The sequence below is a fragment of the Pinus tabuliformis genome, chromosome 6 (genome assembly GCF_031772625.1).
Source record: "Pinus tabuliformis cultivar Carrire ecotype Pingquan chromosome 6, CPIR1, whole genome shotgun sequence".
In the NCBI taxonomy this organism is placed as follows: Eukaryota; Viridiplantae; Streptophyta; class Pinopsida; order Pinales; family Pinaceae; genus Pinus; species Pinus tabuliformis.
The window spans coordinates 207,807,363-207,830,103 of record NC_142292.1 but is presented as its reverse complement, the minus strand read 5'-3'; positions in this window follow the sequence as shown (position 1 = coordinate 207,830,103).

Below are 22,741 nucleotides of genomic sequence, written 5' to 3'. Positions count from 1 at the left end.
AAGACATGGTGTTCAGACTATGAGTAAACTTGTTGGTAGTTCAAGTTGTGCAAATCTTGCTCTGTTATCTCAGATTGAGCCTAAAAATCTTAGCCAGGAAAGTGAGGACAAATTCTGGGTGAGAGATATGAATGAAGAACTTGACCAAATTGAAAAGAATGACACTTGGGAGCTTGTTCCAAGACCTAAAGATTTTTTTTTTTATTAGAACGAAATGGGTTTTCAAAAACAAGCTAAATGAGCAGGGTCAAGTAATTCAGAACAAGGCTCGATTGGTCTGCAAAGGATATGCCTAGATAGAAGGGGTAGATTTCAAGGAAACCTTTACACCAATAGCAAGACTGGAAGCTATCATAATGTTTCTTTCCTTTACTAGTCATAAAAATATCAAGATATATCATATGGATGTGAAGTTTGCATTTCCCAATGGATATTTAGAAGAAGAGGTTTATATTGAGCAGCCAAAAGGATTCACGCTTAACAAAGATAAAGAGTTTGTGTGGAAACTAAAAAAGTATGGATTCAAATAGGCTCTGAGAGCTTGGTACACAAGACTGGATTGATACCTTCAAGAACAAGGCTTTAAGAAAGGTACAATAGACAACAAGTTATACATCAAGTCTGAAGGAGATCATCTACGAATTGTAGTAGTATATGTGGATGACATAATATTTGCAGCGAGATGGAACAATTGGGACATCAATTCACGAACTGTATACAGATAGAGTTTGAAATGTCCAAGATAGGAGAGTTTTATTTCTTCTTGGGATTGAAAAATTCCTAGTCTCAAAATGGAGTGTTTATCTCCCAATCCAAGTAGCTATGAGAAACTCTAAAAAGATTTGGGCTAGAAGATTGCAAACCAATTAGCACACCTATGGTTACAGGCTGCAAATTGTTCAAGGAAGATGAGGCACCACTGGTAAATTAGAGTAAATACAGATCCATGATAAGAAGCTTTTTGTATCTCAGAGCTTTACGACCAAACATCATGCAAGTGGTGGGTCTTATGGCCATATTTCAAGCTTTTCCTTGTCAAAGCCACGCCATCACTGTCAAAAGGATTTTCAAATATCTTCAAGGGAAAACAGATTATGGACTATGGTATGCTAAAAGAAGAGCATTTAAGTTGAAGGCTTAAACTCATGCTTATTGGGAAGACAACATTGTTGACAGGAAGAGCACCTCAGGTGCAACATTCGTTTTGGCAAGCTGCTTAGTGTCATGGGTCAACAAGGAACACACCTCCATTTCTTTATCAACTACTGAAGAAAAGTATATTGTAGTTGCCACTTGTTGCTCACAAATTATATGGATGAAGCAAACCTTGAAGGATATTAAGGTAGAGTTGACTGATCCTATTCCAATCATGTGTGATAATACAAGTGCCATAAGTATCTCTAAGAATCATGTCATGTATTCAAATACCAAGCATATCCCTATCAAGTTTCATTGCTTAAGGGAACACTTTGAATATCTCATGTAGTAGATAGCAGTTGTGACTCCTCCCAAATGACTCAATTTTTGTGTGTGTTGGCAGCTACTCAACATGTGGGATCAATGGAAGAGTAGCTTATGTGGGAGTATTCAAGGACATCCTTTTCCATTGATGCCAAATGGGGAGAAGATTATTGGAGTAACTAAGAATAACAACAATAACGAAGACCATGCCTAGCTTCAAGGGGATCTTATATTGTTGCAATCAATGCCAAAGGGGGAGATTATTGGACAATTAGCATTGTCTGGATGGCCTGTGGCATTTGGTCTGCTGATATTGATGTCAACTAGCTTTGAGGCAGAGAGTTTGCAACCATTTCTTAGGTAGAATATGGGATAAAAGCCTACATTGAACCCTCTCCGCTAGAAGGTGCTCTAAAAGATATTTCCAACAGTGTGTTGAAGTCTACAAATGGCCTCTTGGATCAAAAGTTATGGATTGTTGAAGTCAAGGTTTTGAAGTCCTCAGTAGGCCGAAATATCAGAGGTAGCCGAAATATTAGGACTCAAAATTTCAAAGGTTAGTAGATTATAAGGGATGAATATTGAAGGTTGGAGGATTGGGACCTCGAAAGTTTATTTAAAAGGGACCTAAAATGGGAAGGCCCAATACCTCAGAGGGATGGTCCTATCAGAAGTAGGCTAGAACCTCAGCAAGACAAGACACATGGAAACATATCGGGACCTCTAAGCCTAAAATTTTCAGATATCAGGACCTTGTAACTTTTGAACAAAGTAATTCTTTATAAGCATCGAAGTTGCAAAGTGAACGATTAACAAAGGAAATCGTTGAAAAACCAAGAATTAGTGCACCCTTTTTTTTCTCTCCTATAATAGACACATGGCAGCAGCTGATTAGCCCTTAGGAGATGAAGAGGCAGATGGTGTCAGCATGGTGTAATTGTACGGTGGACATGTGGCAGTTTTATTCGACATTTTCGGTTGCCTAATGGGGAAAATCTAGGTGACACATGTCACCACTAAGGTAGCACCACATGGAGTGATGACATCATCTCGGAGGTCGACATATCAGAGGTTGGAGTTTTTGTAAATCCTGTCTAATTACTTTATGAAAAGTTTTAATCTGATAAAGGGGCTCTGATGTGGGTTGGCACATGTTTGTGGGAGATCCACAGGACCAAGGGCACAAAGAATACCTTAACACTTGAGTGCTAAAAATATGCGTGGGAAGTGCATTTTGGAGGTCAAAATTTCAAGGACCTCTCTAATTGAATTATGAGATAATTCGGATATGGAGGAGCTCTGATGTGTTGGCACTTGGTCAAAGAAACCAAAATGAACCAAGGGCGAGAGGTATACATAGGGAAATATGCCCCCAGTAGGATTTTAAGGCCTTAGCACCTAAAAACTAAGGCGCCGATCACAACACCCAATCCCATGGAATAAAAACACTAAGGGGCTAAGAAAAGGGAGCTAAAAGAAATTGAGACTTTGTAATTTCATAAGGTCTGTTCAATAAAAGTTACGATATGCAAGGGATCTGATATAACACTAAAGTGGTACAAGAATTCGTCAGTCACAACTGTTAGGATATTCCAACACATAGGAAATACTTAAGTACAACTTGGTCTAGTGTATAGTTAGGTAAAGTGTGTTTCTTTAGTATGTACTTTTTGTAACTTACAATCTAATGGTCACAATATGTTCTAGATATGAAGTGATTTGATGGTTCATTCTCTCCTCAGTATTACCGACACTTGATCCGTGGCTTAGCATCTGATTGGTCCATGATCTCTATTTAAAGAGCATGGAGGGTCATTTGTTAGGTGACCGTTCATGAGAGAAGCTTATGTAAATTTTCTTTCTTTTACATTAATAAATTACCTGAAGTGGCCGTGTGGCTCAGGTCGTGGATTGTTTCTCTCTTTGAGGGTTTTAAGCACGTAAAGAATATTGGTGTACTGATCTATGATCTATTTCTGAGCAATGTCCTTTGGTGTTCTATCTAAGGAACTTACCCTGTAAATTCCTACATGGTATTAGAGCTATTTGAGGGCCACATCCATTGGTGATCCAAATCTGAAGTCGATACAACTGCATCCGACTGTCGTTTCCTATATATACTATTTATGATTACTTTTAGGCCGAGATGACTTCTCTATTGTGTTAGGAGCATCTGTTCTAGCGAGGAACCCCTTTCGTTTCATGCGAAAAGATTTCTGGTAGCCCTAGCTACATTAGTTTTAAGATCTCGAGATATACAATTTTTATTTGTAGTTATAGTTATTTATCTCTTTGTTTATTTCAGTTTATAGCCCTCTATAATTTATTTATTGTCGGATCCATACATTTCATTTGTGCGTATGCTCTTTGCCCCGCGACTTTGTGTGATCTGGGAAAACCAAAAATAGAAATAAATGATTTTTCTCATGCATTTTCTCTTTTCAGTTGCACCTTAGTGTGATCTCGGAAAATCAGAAACATTGAGAAAAATATTTAGTTTCTGGGCAAATCTAACTTTCAGCTGTAAGACTTGGATTGCATTTGCTTGTTTTTTTGGTTTGTGTGGTTTTTTTTTTTGTAAGAAAAAAGAGGGTTTTTCAAGTAATCATGCACTACAAAGCTTCAGTGAGCAAAAAAAAAGAAAAAAACCTTACTTCTTTCCAAAAGTTACTAACCTTTTAAACTAGCTCACTTGGTCTAAAGTTACTTTATGAGAATAGAGGTCTTGGGTTCAAGTCTTTCTTTTTGTTGAGTAAATTTTTCAAAAAGCACATGTAACTTATGTTTTAAAGTTACTTTATGTAAAAGTGTTCTCACCCATTATAAAAAGCGAGTCATTTATAATTCTAAAGTCACTTTATCTTTTATTTAAGTTACAATTTAGTGGATAGTTCATAAAGTACCATTTTAAAAGTGACTTTAACTTATTTATAAAATGGTCACATAAAGTAATCTTTTTTTTAAAAGTGAGCTAATTAGATTAAGTTTGGAAAGGGGGAGATTTTTTTTTAAATATAACATTATCATTCACTTCCCAACATTCACGTAGTTTGTCGTCATCTTCAACAACTTTTCTTCAAAAAACCATAACTTCTTCATAAGGAAACTGTTTTCAGAGCCATTTTTTTTAATCGGCCCAATTTTTCGAGATATTTCCATTGGAACACTTAGTTTTAGCATTTAACGTTTTATTTTACTTTAAAATGGAAATTCCATGCCTAGTTATTCTTGACAACAACAACAACCTCCAATGGCTATCTTACATGGTGGATTTACTTAGAATTAAAGGTGTTTAAAGACTAGCCTCAGGCCAAGAGTCTAAACCTCAAGATGAAGATAAACAAGTCAAATGGGAAAATAAGCAAGATCAAGCACGTGGGTTGATAGGGATGTCTATTTCTCCAGACCTTACATTCCATATCGCAAAAATTGATACCCTCGATGAAGCAATGAAACAACTCAATAAAATTTTTGGAATTAAAAATGAAATTAGAGCCCATCAACTCGAAAATGAGTTGCTTACGTTGGACCCTAATAAGTTTTCTTCCATTGAAGATTTTTTGTCCAAGTTCAAGATCCTTAGACTTCTCTTGGAAGGTGTTAAGGTTAAAAAAGAAGATGGTAGCTTTATCTATTCAATTCCTACTAAATTAGGACCAACCTACTCTGTGTATGTTTCCACCTTCCATTCTACTAGAGAAGCCTTTATTTCTCAAGGACGAGATTACAAGTCCCCCTCTTTTGATGCCTTTTGTGATTCTTTAATAAGAGAACAAAAAAATATCTTACATCTTGGTCTTCTTAATACTGGAAAATCTTCTAAGAAAGCCTTAGCAGCCCAACAACAATCAAGTTCAAAGAATCCTAAGAAGCAACATCCTAAAAAGAATGGTCCTAAACCAAACAAGGGTCCTAAGCCATTTCAGTCTCAAAATGAAAAATCAACTCAAAAAAATGATAAGACAACTAAAAACAAAGGGAAGAAGACTGATAGACATTGCAACTTTTGTAATTTTGATGGCCACTTAGAATCCAAATTCTTTAAGAAGATGGAAGCCTTGGATGCAACAATGAAGAAGCATAACATCCATTTGGAGCACTCTTCAACTTCAACTTCATCTTCAGGAATAACGCTTTCTGCATGTGGTTGTTAAGCATCTCGGTCTGGTTATGCACTAAATATATATTCTTCTTTTCATTCTCATGAGTGGCTCATTGATTCTGGAGCTTCTTATCACGTGGCCAAAAAAAAAGCCATGTCTTCTTCTTTAAATGATTGTAACACCAAAAATATATATGTTGGTGATGATAGATCTCTTAGTGTTGTAGGGACTGGAATTATTCATCTAGACAATGGTCAATTTAATGATGTATTATGTGTTCCTACCTTATCCTGCAACCTTCTATATGTATATCAGATAACTCATTCAGGTGAAGGTAAAACCGTTGAATTTTCACCTCATGATGTTGTAATTAAGGACCTAAGAGATCCTAGACAGATTTTAGCTATTGCCATTGTTGATGATTCTACAAGGTTGTATAAGTTTAACAACTTTGGGTCATCAAATATTCCCTCGGTATGTTTTGCTCATAATGATGAAGTGAACAAACTTTGGCATGAGCGATTTGGTCATGTAAACTATCATTCCCTTCAAAATCTATATAAATAAAATATGGTGACACGTCTTCCTATGGTATCTTGTAGAGATGGTGTTTGTTCTAGATGTGTACTCGGAAAACATCATTAGGATAGTTTTGAAAAATGTGCCTATTGGCACGCCTCAACCCCTTTACATCTTGTGCATTGTGATTTATGTGGTCCACTTCCAGTTGTTTCATTCTCTGGCTACAAGTATTTCTTAACTTTCATTGATGATTTCTCCATACGCACTTGGGTATACTTCTTAAAACTCAAGAGTGAAGTCTTTAACATGTTCTTGGCCTTTAAGGCCTTTGTTGAGAAACAATCTGGACATCAAATTCTCAAGCTAAGATCTGATAATGGCGGAGAATATGTTAATAACAAATTCATCAAATTTTGCATGGAGCATGGAATTCAATTGCAACATATTGTTCCATATACTCCATAATAAAATGGTGTAGCTGAAAGGAAGAATCACACCTTAAAGAAAATGGCTAAATGTATGCTTCAATCTAAAGGACTTAGTCTTAATTTTTGGGTAGAAGCAATTAATTGTGCCAATTACATCGTAAAACACACTCCTACTAAGGTTTTAAAGAATATCACTCCAAAAGAAGCATGGGGTTTATTTAAACTAGATTTAAGTCAATTTCATGTTTTTGGAAGTGAAGCATGGGCCCATATTACAGATGAGAAACATAAAGCCTTAGAACCTAAGAGTGAAAAATGTATTTTTATTGGATATTATGAGGATGTCAAAGGATATAGACTTCTTCAACCTAAATCCAAAAATGTTATCATTAGAAGAGATGTAAAGTTTGCTGAAAATATATCGACCTACGAGCCTAGTTTGGTAGATGTGGCACCTCTCTCTATCCATTCTACTTATGAAAATATTCCTTCTTTAGATGATGACAATGAGGATGAAAATCCTCCCCCACCTTCTAGGGATCCTCCTTTAGCTCCTCAGCTTCCAAAATTGGTATGCGCTACTCGGGATGCAGCAGGTGCTCTTGCAGGTGATCCTACAGATCAGTTTCGTACACATTCTCAGTTTGATAGAGCCTCTTCTTTACTAGCTCAAGCTTCAGCGAATTATGATCCTGACACCTTCGCAAAAGCTTCAAGCCATCCAGATTGGGACGCAGCTATGAATGAAGAATATCATTCACTATTGGCAAATGATACATGGGACCTTGTTCCTCTTCCAAAGGGATGAAAACTTGTTAGATGAAAATGGGTTTATAGAACCAAGTTTGGACGAGATGGAAAAGTTGATAAACATAAAGCTCGTCTTCTTACGAAGGGTTTTTCACAAGTTGAAGGCATTGACTATACTAAAACCTTCTCCCCTGTTGCCAAAATGAACTCTATCTACCTTGTTCTTTCCCTTGTTGCCTCTTTCAAATGGGAAGTCCATCAGATGGATGTTAAATCTGGCTTCTTGTATGGGGACTTGCATGAAGAAATCTATATGGAACAACCTCCTAGATTTATATAAACAGACTCCAGCCTTGTATGTTAGCTTAAGAAATACCTTTATGGTATCAAGCAAGCCCCTTGGGCTTGGTATGCCAAAATGGATAGCTTTATTGAAGATACTGGCTTTCCTAGGTGTCATTCTGACAATAATGTCCACACCAAGAAAGTGGGTAAGTCCCTTATCATTATTTTTCTTTATGTTGATGATCTTATCCTTACTGGTAGTGATCCCAACCTTATAAACCATGTGAAGTCAAGCCTTAAAAAATAGTTTGAAATGAAAGAGTTAGGACACTTGCATTATTTTCTTGGTCTTCAAGTATTGCAATCCAAAGAAGGTATTTCCCTTTCCCAGTCCAAGTATGCCTGTGATCTTCTACACCGATTTCACATGGAATATTGTAAGCCAACCCCTTATCCCTTTCAGCCTGGAGCCAAACTTTTAGTCATTTGTACTTCCCCTGAATTTGATGCAACCTTATACCATCAGCTTGTTGGAAAACTTTTGTATCTGACCCATACCCTTTCTGACCTTTCCTTTGTCGTTGGCCTTGTTCCTCGGTTTATGAAAAACCCACATGAAAGTCATTGGAAAGAAACTAAAAGAATACTTCGTTATGTTTGACGTAGAGTTCATCTTGGGATTCATTACAGTGCAGAAGTATCTCCTTTATTGGTTGGTTTAACTGATTCTAATTGGGCTGGTGACCCTGATGACCAGAAGTCTACTAAAGGTTATGTCTTCACTCTTGGTTCTAGACCTATTACATGGCCTTGCAAGAAACAAAGTTCCATTTCTCTTTCTTCAACAGAAGCAGAGTATCATGGCACGGTTGAAGCTAGTAAGGAAGCCATGTGGCTTCGTTAGAGCCTGTCAGAGTTTGGTTTTCAGCAGCAACATCTAACTACACTTTGGTGTGATAATGGAAGTGCCATTCAACTATGCAAAGATCCAGTCCAACATCACCATAGCAAAAAAATTTAACTACACATGCACTTCATCAGAAATCTCATTCATGACCATGTTCTTGAAGTGAAATATTGTTCAATTGATGATCAGGTCGCAAACATCTTTACAAAGGCTCTCACAGAGGTGAAGTTTACTAAAATTTGATTTATGATTGGAGTTCAGGAAGTTGTCACTAAGGGGGGATAGGCTCTAATACCTCCTTCATTCTCCTACTGTGTCATCTTTATACATCCTTCAATCCTATCCCAAGTTGTTCTTAAGGGGGGATCTTAGGATATTTCGACACATAGGAAATACTTAAGTACAACTTGGTCTAGTGTATAGTTAGGTAAAGTGTGTTTCTTTAGTATGTACTTTTTGTAATGTACAACCTGATGATCACGATATGTTTTAGATATTAAGTGATCCAAAGGTTCATTCTCTCCTTGGTGTTACCGACACTTGATCTATGGCTTAACACTTGATTGGTCCATGATCTATACTTAAAGAGCATGGAGGGTCATTTGTTAGGTAACCATTCATGAGAGAAGCTTATGTAAATTTTCTTTCTTTTACATTAATAAATTGCCTGAAGTGGCCGTGTTGGCTCAGGTCATGGATTGTTTCCCTCTTTGAGGGTTTTAACCATGTCAAGAATACTGGTGTATTGATCTGTGATCCATTTGTGAGTGGTGTCCTTTAGTGTTCTATCTAAGGAACTTACCCTGTAAATTCCTACAACAACTCCCAGTCCCATGATGAAAGAACAAGTGATAAGAGATAAAAACCAAAGGGATAAAGACATCGATATTGTAATATCTCATAAAATTCTTATAAAATAATTTATGATGAGTTTGTTGGCATTATGATACAGGTGTTGTCCTTGATGGAAACTCACTTAGATGAAATATCATGGTGCAAAATGTCAACAACAAAGAATTACAGACCAGGCTACAAAGAATGAAGAAAGAGAGGTATACGTAGGTTCACCTTGACCAAGCTGCGTATACACATAGGTTCACTGAACACAAGTAGCGTATACGTACACACACACTTTCACAGATGTAAAAGCATGTATTTTTTGGTCCGAGGTATTTGGTCCAAGGTATTTTGATCCATGGTATTGGTCCAAGGTATTTGGTCCGAGGTATTGACCCTAGGTATTTGGTCCAAGGTATTGATCCTAACTAGTTTTGATCCATGGTATTAAGAAAGGCCTAAAACTATATAAGGAGGAGAATATCATGAGGCCAAGGTGTGAAGTATCGAATATTTGATGAAGTGTGAGATCTAGTATGCAGGTTATTGGCTTATGGTGCTTTTCTTGATCTGAACCAAGGATGAACCTTAGCGGTTGATGATGGATAGGATCTAATGATGGATCAGGATATTAAGGCTTGAAATGAATTATCATTATATGGTTTGATCATGTATAGTCTAGATCTGAATACTGACGCATGTAAATGTTGTGATCTGGGTATAACTTAAGTCTGAAATAGATGCAAAATTATGAATTAATATTTACAGATGTGTACACTGGTTGGCTTTGATAAAAGCGCGTATACACGTAGGTTTGACACATGGAAATAGCATATACCTTATGAAGTATGTTTTAGTTGTTTCTGTTTGCTGTTGTAGAGTTCTGGGTACTGCTTTGGGTTCTGGTGACTGTATTCTGGTGACAGTGTTCTGAATGATCAGATTCAAGTTATGGTGATTGAGTTTTAGTGATTGGTTGATGTAGATGTACTTAATGATTGTATTGTAGTTATGTTGTTGTTGATGGGTCCAGTATGAAAATTGAATGAAACATGGCCTTCAGATTGTGGTGTTGTGTTCCAGGAGTATACAGTCTGAAAATTCATGAAACGTGGTCCCTGGTAGAAAAGTGGAGTTTTCTGTAGGCTGGCACCTACGTACTAGTAAACATATTGGCTAGTAGAAGAGCTAGGGGGTTGTAGCTCCCTTCTAGTAGTAGTTAGAGAACGAGAGAAGGTTGCAGCCTTCTGTAGGTGGGTGCCTGCGTAATGGTATGAGTCTGCACTAGTGCAAGATTGTAAACATATTTTCTTATTATTAAAAGAAGACAAAGACGATAACAACAGGTGGTTTTTAGCCACATTGGGTTTCCACCTTATATCTTGGTGTTTATGTGTGTTGCTTATGTGTGATTCTTTATTTTTCTTTTACTGCACTATCTAATAAATCTCTGATATACTGGTTAAAGTTCAATACATGATAAACTGTCTAAATCAAAAGTTCTCTGCATATACGCTGGTTGCTTTAAGTACAGTCGTGTGTACATGCTAGTTCACTTAGCTAAAGTAGCATATATAAATCTATTTGGAAAATTAAATTATTGATCTGATAATACTGATTCACCCCCCTCTTAGTATTATTTCCAACAATTGGTATCAGAGTAGGTCCTTCAGAAGAAGCTTGATCGCTTGAAGGGAGATCCATCATCATGAGTAATCAAGAAAGCGTGGGATCCATCAGACCGCCAATCTTTGATGGGAGAAACTTTTTTAATTGGAAAATAAGAACCACAACCTATCTACAATCACTTGGAACAGATGTCTGGGAAATTGTGGAAGGACGATATACATTTCCAATAGCAATTCCTATAGATACGATAGGTAAGAAGAAATATGAAACCAATGCCAGTGCTGTCAATACCTTATTGTGAAGTTTGTCACAATTAGAGTTTGTCAAAGTCATGCAGCTCAAATCAGCTAAATAAATATGGGACAAAATCGTTCTAAGCCATGAAGGAGACTCTCAGGTAAAACATGCTAAACTTCAAACTCTTAGAATTGAGAATGAAACTCTTAAGATGCATAATGATGAAAGTATAGCTAGTTGCTTCTTACGTATAGATGAGGTTGTTAATTGTATGAAGAATCTGGGTGAAGATATAAAGGAAGTTACCTTAGTTGAGAAAGTTTTGAGATCCTTGTCTGCTAAATTTGAATCAAAAGTGCCCGCCATAGAAGAAAAATAGGATCTGCAGACTATCACTATGACACAGCTTCATGGAATATTAATTGCCTTTGAGATGAGAAAAGGAGGTCCATCAGATATGAGAGAAGTTGCATTTAAAGCTTCAGCAAAAGGAAAGGAATAACATAATGAATCAGGACATATTTCAGAAGAAGAAGATGAGGTAAGCTTTGTCAAGAAGCTTCAACGGGGTTCTAGAAGATTTAGAGGTAAGCTACCCTTCAAATTCTTTGCCTGTGGCAGAGTCGGTCATTATGCTGCCAAATTTCCTCATAAAGATAAATATGAAAAAGGGAAGGAATATGAAAAATGGAATAGAAAACAAGTTGTAAATAAAAGAAGTTACTATACTCATGAAGATAGCGATGGTTTATCAAATAGTGATGAAGAGGAAAATAGTAATGACTATAGACTTCTAATGGATTATGACGATGATAATTTTTGGGATGCTTTAGAAGAAGACGACTTTCATGAAGAAATTTCTAAACTCAAAATCTATTTAGAGGAAAAGAATATGATTATAGATACCTTGACATACCAGCTTGCTGAAAAAGAAAAACACAATGAAAAACTAGAATGTGAAATTGTGGGTATAAGAAAGGATCTTGAGAAAACGAAATCTCTCAATCTTAGATTTACTAAAGGATTAGAAACCTTAGATGAAATTATCAAAGTGCAACGTTCTCCTATGATAAAGACAGGTCTTGGATATACTGAAGAAGCATCTCAATCACAGAAGCTGTCAACCTCCACTAAAAGCTATCTTGATGCAGCAAAGACCAGTGAACAGTATGACAATCGTTAGCAAAGGCTTAAAGCAGATCACCAGGTAAATTAGACTCAATTTATTCCAAGGATGAATAGAAGCCACAACCAATCTCAAGTAAATCATACTCAAATTTCTCCAAAGATGAATATCAATAGAAACTACAATCACCAGGTCAATAGATTTGACAGTCGCAAGAACTTCTTTAATGGGCAATGTTTTTCATGTCATAATTTTGGACACAAAGCTGCTCAATGTGTTTCTTACAAAACCATCATGACTAGAGAAGTTCGAAATCAAAGGAATGCAACAAGGGTCAAGAAAAGTTCCTATAATAACTTTTCTCTTCTTGAAAATGAAATAGAATGCTCAATCTGTGACAACTTTGGTCATGAAGAATCTGAATGCAGGAGAAAATTTCGGCAATCATCTCAAAAGAAGAAAACTCCATTAAATCCCAAGATATGGAGAAGGAAATAATCTCAAACAGAAAGATGTGGTATAGCCTTGTATGCAGAAGGACAAGAAAATTAGTGGTACATTGACAGTGGATGCTCAAAACACATGATAGGTGACAAAGAAAAACTTCACTCATATAATGCCTTAGAAAAGGAAAAGAATGTCTCATTTGGAAATGACACTCCTGCTGTCATAAAAGGTAAATGATCTATTTTCTTGAAAGAAAAGGTTAAAGCTGGAAATGTTATGTATGTAGATGGTTTAAAGCATAACCTGTTGAGTGTTAGTCAAATGTGTGATCAAGGAAATGAAATGGTGTTTTGATAAAATGGATGTTTTGTTCGTGAACTTGATACAGGGGAGACTGTGATCAAATGTACAAGAACTCCAAACAAATTCTACATACTCAAGGGAGGACAACAACAGTGTTATCTAAGCAAAAATGATGAAAACTGGTTGTGGCATAGAAGATTGGGACATCTAAGCTTTTCTCAAATAAGAAAAGCATGCAGATTCAAGGTTGTTCGTGATCTTCCAGATATTAGCATCCCTAAAAATACAATATGAAAACCATGTCAATTTGGTAAGCAAACCAGAGCTCACTTCATTGAAAAAGAAGGGTCAACTAGTAAGCCTCTTGAACTTGTTCATACTAATTTATGTGGACCATCAAGGAAAAAGTCACCTCATGGAGAAGAATACTTTATTTTGTTCATTGATGATTTTTCCAGAATGTGTTGGATAGGTTTGCTAAAGCATAAAGATGAAGCATTTGAAAAGTTCCAATCCTTCAAAGCTTTGGTTGAAAATGAATCAGATCGAAAAATCAAATGCCTCAGATTTGATCGAGGAGGGGAATTTACCTTGGATGAATTCTTTGACTTTTGTGAACAACATGGAATAAAAAGGCAATTCTCCACCGCAAGGACTCCTTAGCAAAATGGAGTGGTAGAAAGAATGAACATAACTGTTCAACAAATGGCTCGAGCTATGTTAGACAAATATGGAACTCTTGCAACCTTCTGGGGTGAAGCTGCATTCGCCGTCGTAACTATTCTCAACCAAGAAAATGTTCGGGTAAATAGCACTCAAACTCCACATGAACTTTGGTATGGTAAGACTCCTACTATAAAATACTTTAAAGTTTTTGGAAGCAAATGTTATATCAAAAGGACTGATGAAAAACTTGGTAAGTTTGAGCCTAGAGCAGATGAAGGTATTGTTCTTGGTTACTATTCCCGAAGTAAAGGATATAAATGTTATAATAAAAGACTTGGGAAAATTGTTGAAAGTATTGATTTTGTAGTTGATGAAGCATGCAAAAATCCAAAACAAACAAAAATAGAAGATTATGAAAATGAAGAGGATGGGGAGTATTTCCCACATCAAATCACGATGATATTGAAGAATAAACCAATGAAGCTCCAGAAGAAGAGATAACGGTAGAAGAAAAGACTCTGTCCATGTATGTTTAGAAAAATCATCCAGAAACTCAAATTTTAGGGGAAAAAGAGGTAGGTGTACAGATAAGAAGAACTATTACAGAAACCTCAAGCTATCTAGCATTACTATCCTCCATCGAACCTCAAAATGTAAATGAAGCATGCAAAGATGAATGTTGGGTCAAGGCCATGAATGAAGAACTTGAGCAAATTGAAAATAATAATACTTTGGAATTAGTTCCTAGACCTCATGATAAAAATATTATAGGAACTAAATGGATATTCAAAAACAAGCTCAATGAAAATGGAGAAGTCATTAGAAACAAGGCCAGACTAGTTTGTAAAGGGTATGCTCTACAAGAAGGTATAGATTTTGAAGAAACGTTTGCACCTGTTGCTAGACTTTAAGCCATAAGGATGTTTCTTGCTCTTTCTAGCTTTCAGACACTCAAAGTATACCAAATGGATGTAAAATCAGCTTTCCTTAATGGAGATTTAGAAGAAGAAGTTTATATTGAAAAACCAGAAGGATTCATTCTTAGAAATGATGCAAAACATGTATGTAGACTTGAAAAGGCTCTCTATGGTCTGAAACCGGCTCCAAGGGCTTGTATTACCATCTCGACAAATATCTACACCAACATGGTTTTTCAAAAGGTTCAATAGATAGCAATCTATATACAAATATTAACACTGATAAATTGCTAATTATTGTTGTTTATGTTGATGATATCATTTTTGGTAGTAATGAAGAATCCATGAGTTAGAATTTTTCTTTAGTAATGCAGCAAGAATTTGAAATGTCCTTACTTGGTGAACTTACCTATTTTCTTGGTCTACAATTTCAAAAAAATAAAGATGGTATTTTTCTTTCACAAACCAAATATCTCAAACAGATCTTGAAAAGGTACGGCATGGAAGATTCTAAACCTATATGTACCCCAATGGTAACAGGATGCAGTCTCAGCTCAAATGATGAATCAGCAGCAGTACATCAACCAACTTACAAATCCATGATTGGCAGTCTGCTTTATCTAACAGGTACCCTACCTAACATCATGCATGAAATAGGAATAGCTGGAAGATTCCAAGCAAATCCAAAGGAATCACACCTTCAGGTAGTCAAAAGAATTTTAAAATATCCTCAAGAAACACAAAACTTTGGTTTATGGTATCCTAGAGATACAGATCTCACTCTTCCTGCATATACAGATGCAAATTGGGCAGGAAGTGTAGATGACAGAAAAAGCACTAGTGGTGGTGCATTCTATATGGGTTCTAGGCTAGTGTCTTGGTTCAACAAGCAACAAAGTTCAATTGCGCTATCTACAGCTGAAGCAGAATATGTGGCTACTGCATCTTGCTGCACACAACTACTTTGGATGATGCAAACCTTGCAATGCATTCAGATTACATGTACACCACCCATCTCCATTCTATGTGATAATGCAAGTGCCATCAATATTTCAAAGAATCCAGTCATGCACTCCAAGACCAAGCACATATCCATCAAATACCATTTTCTATGCGAAAAAGTGCTTGAACAAAAGGTCAAATTGGAGTATGTTCCCTCCAAAGAATAGGTTGTTGATATATTCACTAAACCACTATGCAGAGAGACATTTGAATATCTCAGACAAAAGCTGGGAGTAGTTGCTGCATCATCCTGCTGGTAAATCCAAATTTTTCAGAAAAAGGCTATTATACACGTGTTTCATGAAGTAGAGTCACGTACACACACGATTTTCTATGTGTAAAGGAGCGTATATGTGTTTCAGACAAGAAAAACAATGGGGCAGGCTTTGATATGGGTGCTCTGACTGATATTGATGATTAATGTCTATATGCTTTGTTCATTAATTTTATCTGACTGACAAAGATGCCTTGATCATTGACCTGTTAACAATGCACAGGTAGCACAGGTTCAGGGGGAGCATTAGCCTTCATGTACATTTAGCATTGTTGGCATTATGGTTGTTGAGTCCAGCTATGGCTTCAGATATCTATACCATTTGTTACTCAAATCATGTAAAAGTCTAGGAAGTGATATGAGTCCTCTTGGACAAATGATGTAATTTGTATCCCCACTTTACATGGGATGGATGATGTAATATTTCTTGTTTCTGTCATGTATAAACAATTGGTATATCCCCACTTGGTTGGGTGGATGAGTCAAATTTGGTATATCCCCACTCAGTTGGGAGATGGATGTATGTATGAGTCATTGGTGATAGGAAGGTCATCCTCACATAGTTGAGTTATAGAGTCATGTTATTCTTTTAGAAAATATTTTTTTGCAGACTCTACTTGTACTTAGGAAGAGCATGGATGGTTTCAGTGCATCTCAACATGTACAAAATTGAGGCTCAACCAGAAAATTTAGCATGTACACAGGGGGAGCATGACCAACATAATGTATGTCAAAGGGAGAAATTATCTTGGTCCACCCTTTGCCCTTGATGTCAAAGGGGGAGAGTGACTTGGTGTTGTTGTTTCCATCAAGTCCAAAGGGAGAGATTCTTGGCATTATGATACAGGTGTTGTCCTTGATGGCAACTCACTCAGATGAAAGATCACGGTGCACGATGTCAACAATAAAGAATTATAGATCAAACTACAAAGAATGAAGAAAGAGAGGTATATGCAGGTTCACCTAGACCAAGATGCGTATACATTCAAGTTCACTGAACACAAGTAGCGTATACGTACACATGCACTTTCACAGAAGGAAAAGCGCGTATATGTTGGAAAACTAAGTTTTTGGTCCGAGGTATTTGGTCCTAGGTATTTTGATCCATGGTATTGGTCCAAGGTATTTGGTTTGAGGTATTGACCCTAGGTATTTGGTCCTAGGTATTAATCCTAAGTGGTTTTGATCCATGGTATTGAGAAAGACCTAAAACTATATAAGGAGGAGAAGATCATTAGGACAAGGTGTGCAAGTATTGAATATCTTATGAAGTGTGAGATCTAGTATGTAGGTTATTGGCTTATGGTGCTTTGCTTGATCTGAAACAAGGATGAACCTTAGTGGTTGATGAGGGATAAGATCTAATGATGGATTGGGATCTTAAGGCTTGAAATGAATTATCATTATATGGTTTGATCATGTATAGTCTAGATATGAATACTGACACATGTAAATGTTGTGATTTGGGTATTACTGAAGTCTGGAATAGATGCAAAACTATGAATTAATATTTACAGATGTGTACGCTAGTTGGATTTGATAAAAGTGCGTATACACCTAGGTTCAATACATGGAAGTAGCGTATACCTTATTAAGTATGTTTTAGTTGTTTATGTTTGCTGTTGTAGAGTTCTGGGTTCTACTTTGGGTTCTAGTGACAGTGTTCTGAATGATCAAATTTAGGTTATGATGATTGAGTTTCAGTGATTGGTTGATGCATATGTACTTAATGCTTTTATTGCAGTTATGTTGTTGTTGATGGGTCCAATATGAAAATTGAATGAAACGTGGCCTTCAGATTGTGGTGTTGTGTTCTAGGAGTATCCAGTCTGAAAATTCATGAAACGTGGTCCCTAGTAGAAGAGTGGAGTTTTCTTTAGGCTGGCACCTACGTACTAGTAAACATATTGGCTAGTACAAGAGTTAGGGGGTTGTAGCTCCCTTCCAATAGTAGCTGGAGAACGAGAGACTATTGTAGCCTTCTGCAGGTGGGTGCCTGCATACTGGTATGAGTCTGCACTAGTACAAGATTGTAAATAGATTTTCTTATTATTAAAATAAGACAAAGACGACAGCAGCAGGTGGTTTTTACCCACATTGGGTTTCCACCTTATATCTTGGTGTTTATGTGTGTTTCTTATGTGTGATGCTTTATTCTTCTTTTACTGCACTATCTAATAAATCTCTGATATACTGGTTAAAGTTCAATACATGATAAACTGTCTAAATCAAAAGTTCTCTGCATATACGCAAGTTGCTTTAAGTATAGTTGCGTGTACACGCTAGTTGACTTAGGTAAAGTAGCGTATATAAATCTTTTTGAAAAATTAAATTATTGATCTGATAATACTGATTCATCCCCCTCTCAGTGTTATTTCCAACAATTGGTATCAGAGTAGGTCCTTCTGTTACACTAAAAAATGTCACCTTGACTACTTACAGTTAGTATGGCTCAAATCAACAGTCATGCTACCCTCTTAGGCAAGTCTCATGCCTCTGTTATCCATCTCAAACTCAAAGAAGAGAGAAAGTCTTGTAAAAACTATGTTTATCTCTGGGGTCGCAGGTTCTCTCTAGCCTTACCTGCGGGGACGCTGACCATGTTCACAAAATCTGCGTCCATGGACGCTCTGTATGTTAAGGGACAGGTGCGTCCCTCTGTAAAAGGCAAAATGCGCGAGTTTTATCTTGAAAAAGTTACTTGTGGTTACTTCTAGAACATTCTAGAGGTCGGTTTGATGAAATGGATGCGCCTCCAGTTGGTTCATGTATCTCTATTAAGGGGGAACTTATCCCATCAATAAGGGAGCTATCCCACCCAAAGAGGGGGATGATCCCATTGATAGTGGACCTGAATAACCTCTTTACAGCACTATAAATAAAGACATTGAGCCAGAGGGAGAGGAGGTTGGAGCTATACATTTTCTTTGGGTAAATGCTGCAGGATTTAGGTCTTCCATTAGAGCCTTTGTGAGGAGAGATTGTCTTCACTTGATTCTACTTGGGAGAGGGTGAGCTTTGTCAAAGTAGAGGAAAACCCTTGATGGACCCTGGGAGGAACTTGCACAACACCAAGGCCAGGTTGTAAGAGTTTCTTTGTTTCGTTATTAATACAAACTGGTTTATTTTTCTCAATAGCTTGTGTTAATGAGTTATTTCATGTGTTCCTTGGTCTGCATGTTGAATATATGTTTTATTATATGAAATGCAAGTGCTTGGTAATTGTTTGATTGTTTGTGGTTGCAGGAATTGACTTGAAGGAGGAGCTCATCCGGATCGTCAAGAACGGACTTCAACAACAGCGTTTTGGAATAAGGTAAGCCTAAACACTTGTAGTTTTCATGTTGTAAAAGGTGTATTTAGAGAAAGATCACTCCATTTTGTCTTGTTTGTCATTAGAATGTCTTAGACTTCTAGGAAGGTCAGTCGTGTCCGCACCCTTGACAAATTCCGTGTGACAAATTGGCGACTCCACTGGGGAATCCATTAATGAGAGAGTCTTTTCCTTTATATGAACTTTGCTTTGAGAAAATCATTTTTATTTTCTGGTTTTTGACTGTGAGAATTAGTATTTGGGTGGCTTAGCTTTAGATTTAGTTAGATTTGGTTTTTCTTCATTTTTCCAGAAGGACGCACCCTCTTAGTACTGCACAGTGCGTCTTTGGACGCGCTGTTGCCGTCTGCACAGAGCGGGGCCGCACCTGTGACAACGGGTTGCCTGCGTCTTCCTGTAAACTTTAAGAAAATTCCATTTTTGCTTTAAATTGCTTTTAGATTTTGTTTTTCCTTAGTGTTTTCTGCCCAGATCCTTTAGTACCCTGTCAAGAATTTTCACCTGAACTAGTTTTGTGAGCTTTGAGTGTTTTAGTGGTTTTCAACGAAGTTTAGACCTAGGGTTTGATTTTTGGAAAGGCTTTGTAGTGACTTTGATAGTAGAAAGTTGTCCAGCCTTAGATCTCTCTGGTTAGTCAACCTTCTTAGAAGTCGGGCCTGTCGTAAAGTCTCCTTTTGTGAGCAACTTGCCATTTGAGTTGTTTTGGGTCAAATTTCGAATTGCTTGTTTATAAAGTATTGATTTCCATTTTACAAAAAGAACAAAAAGATTAGAGTTTTGTTTTGGCTAGTTTTTGGTTCTGCAATAAGCTAGTCCTTGATTTGATTGTGATCAAGTAAAACACCTTAGAAATAATCATTGTTAGTTTTGGCCTCGTTAAGATTGCTTAGAGTAAATTTGCCTTTAGTTTGCTTATGAGTGCATTTTCATAGATTTTAAGAGTTGTTAAGATTGATTTTTGGTTATATTAGATTTATTTGTTTTATTAAAAGAAAAATACAAAAACATCTTCTTAAAAAGTCTTGTTTCAAGTAGCTTTTTGTTTTCGAAAGAAGAAAAGAGTTTTTTTTCGTGCATGTAAAGAGAGGTTATGTTTTTATGCTTGGAAAAGACAAAACGAATTGTTTCTTTGATTGTCTTCAATTAAGAAGTTGCTTTTATAAAGATTGCATTCTCTCAACTTTTTAGTTAAGCAATTCATCGAAAAAGTAAAGTAGTGGATAAATCATTCTAGGTGCATTTTGTAGTGGTTTCGAGTCGAGTCAACACACCACTGGTTTCACTTCCATCACCTTTTGACTTAAGAAACAACCTTAAAAGTAACGCTTAAATTAAAATCAATCTAGTAATCTTTATTTTTCTAGGGCTCTGAAGCACCAACATAGCTTAGGCTAGGGTCTTGGAGTAGGTGAGTACTTAACTCTCCAAGACTACAAAACCAAACAGATAGTCTATCTTGAGTAGAACAAATCCAATTGTTTCAGTTACATTCTGGGAAAGCTCCTCTTAAAGGAGAAGCACGAGCTCGTGTCCGAACCAGTGAGGGGATCATTCCTCCCTCGTTGGGAACGACGCCAGGCAGTACGTATTACAAACGGTAAACCTCGGATTAACCATTGTCGAGGAGCCAGGGGTCACTTATCGGTAAACCTTGGATTGTTGTCAAGGAGCCGGTAAGGGGATTGGAGCTTGCTACTCTGCCCTTGCGTGCTGTCGGAGTTTAGACTGTTCCCCCAGGTGTAATTGTTGTGATTGGTAACCTTAGTGGCCATAATATCTAGGATTCTACCCAAGGTGACGGTGGAGGGAAGGTCCCACTGTACCTGGAGCAGACGTCGGTTATACTCACTTGGATTTTCTGGGGGGTTCGCTTCACTTCGAGACGGTTAAAGTGGAGGAACTTGGTCCAGTCTATTCATTAAGCAGGTTGCCGGGGTAACTGTTCCACCCACCATTTCTGTACTGAATCCTGCGAGGTTGGGCCTAATCACCAACTAGCGCTTTTGGTCCGGAAGACTACTGTTTGTGTGTGGTTTGACGCTCTAGATTATTTAGGCGTGTGCTTCAAATTTGTTTGCTTCTTTAGAAGACTTTAGGTGGTTTGATTTGAAATTTTTACTTTGTTTTCGTGTGTTGTAGTTAAAATCTTTAATTGTGGCGGAATTACCGAGACAGTCCCGTAGACTTCGGGGCAAGTCTCCTGAGATTGTTACCGGAATAGATTTGTTAAGAAAACTCCGTAAATCGCGGGGTGAATCTCCTGAAGACATTCCGGGTCATTTAGAAGGGTTAAAGGTCCTTGTAACTCCTCCTAGTGGCAGTAGAGTAGGATCACCTGAAGAAGGAGAATTTTCCTTGGTAGTCCATCCAGATTACCAAAGTTTAGAAACAGGTTACAATCCCGAAGCTGTTACAGTTTCCGAGCTTGCTGGTAGTTTTTCATCTGCCAGTGAAACAGGCGAAGAACCTGAAATTTCCGAACCTGTTACTCCAACTCCTAGTGTTCCTGATTCACCAAGAATAGAAAGAATTATCACCGAAAATCTTCCTGTTGGATTAATTGCTATAGAAGAACTTGTTCCAGAGGAAGAAATAGGCGTTTCTGATTCTGAAGATCTAATTACCCTTGATCTAAGGGAGCGTGAATCCATCTTTTACAGTCCTCCTAGAAGTGAATCTTGGTACCTTGCATTAACCAATTTTTTAGACAACTCAGTAGGTTTTTCTACACCTCGTACTCCGGTTCCACCTAGAGGAATTCATTCTCCTGTAAATATGTCTGGTCAGTCATCTGTGTTTTCACAAAGTCCTGAATCATTTTTACATGGCGGTCCTTCTGTTCCTACTGGGTATCAATCACTTTCTGGTACCTTTGCGGGAGCATCTCCTCAACCTGTTGATCATGGGTTATTAGTTGGAAACAGTGGTAATGTACCATTGAGTATAGGTGACGTTTATATGATGTCAGGTTCAACTCCCATTAACCAACCTCAAGGTGGCCAATTACCGCCTGGGGGGCAACCTTCGTTAATGCCTGGGGGGCAACCTCAAGGTACTTCATTCGTGACTGGGGGGCAACCTCAAGGGTATCAACCCCAAGGGTATCAACCCCAGCCTCAATATGTACCCCAAAGTCAACCTCAGTATCAATATCAACCTCAAGGATGGCAACCTCAAGGATGGCAACCCCAAGGGTATCAACCCCAAGGGTATCAACCTCAAGGATACCAACCTCAAGGTCAAGGTCAACCCCAGTATTCGTATTTACCTCAAGGTTATCAACCTACGGGTCAATACCCTGGTCAAGGTTATCAACCACCTCAAGGGCAATCATATGGGACTGCACCTTACAGTTATCAACCCTATCCTCAATACGGCTATGGATCTCAGTATCCTCAACCTGTTACGAGTCAATACCCTGGAATGTTAACATGGGATCCGTCACAGGGTCAACAGATGTCGCAACCAAGTATACAGTCGGTACCTCAAGCAGGACAACCTGCAGTTCCTGGT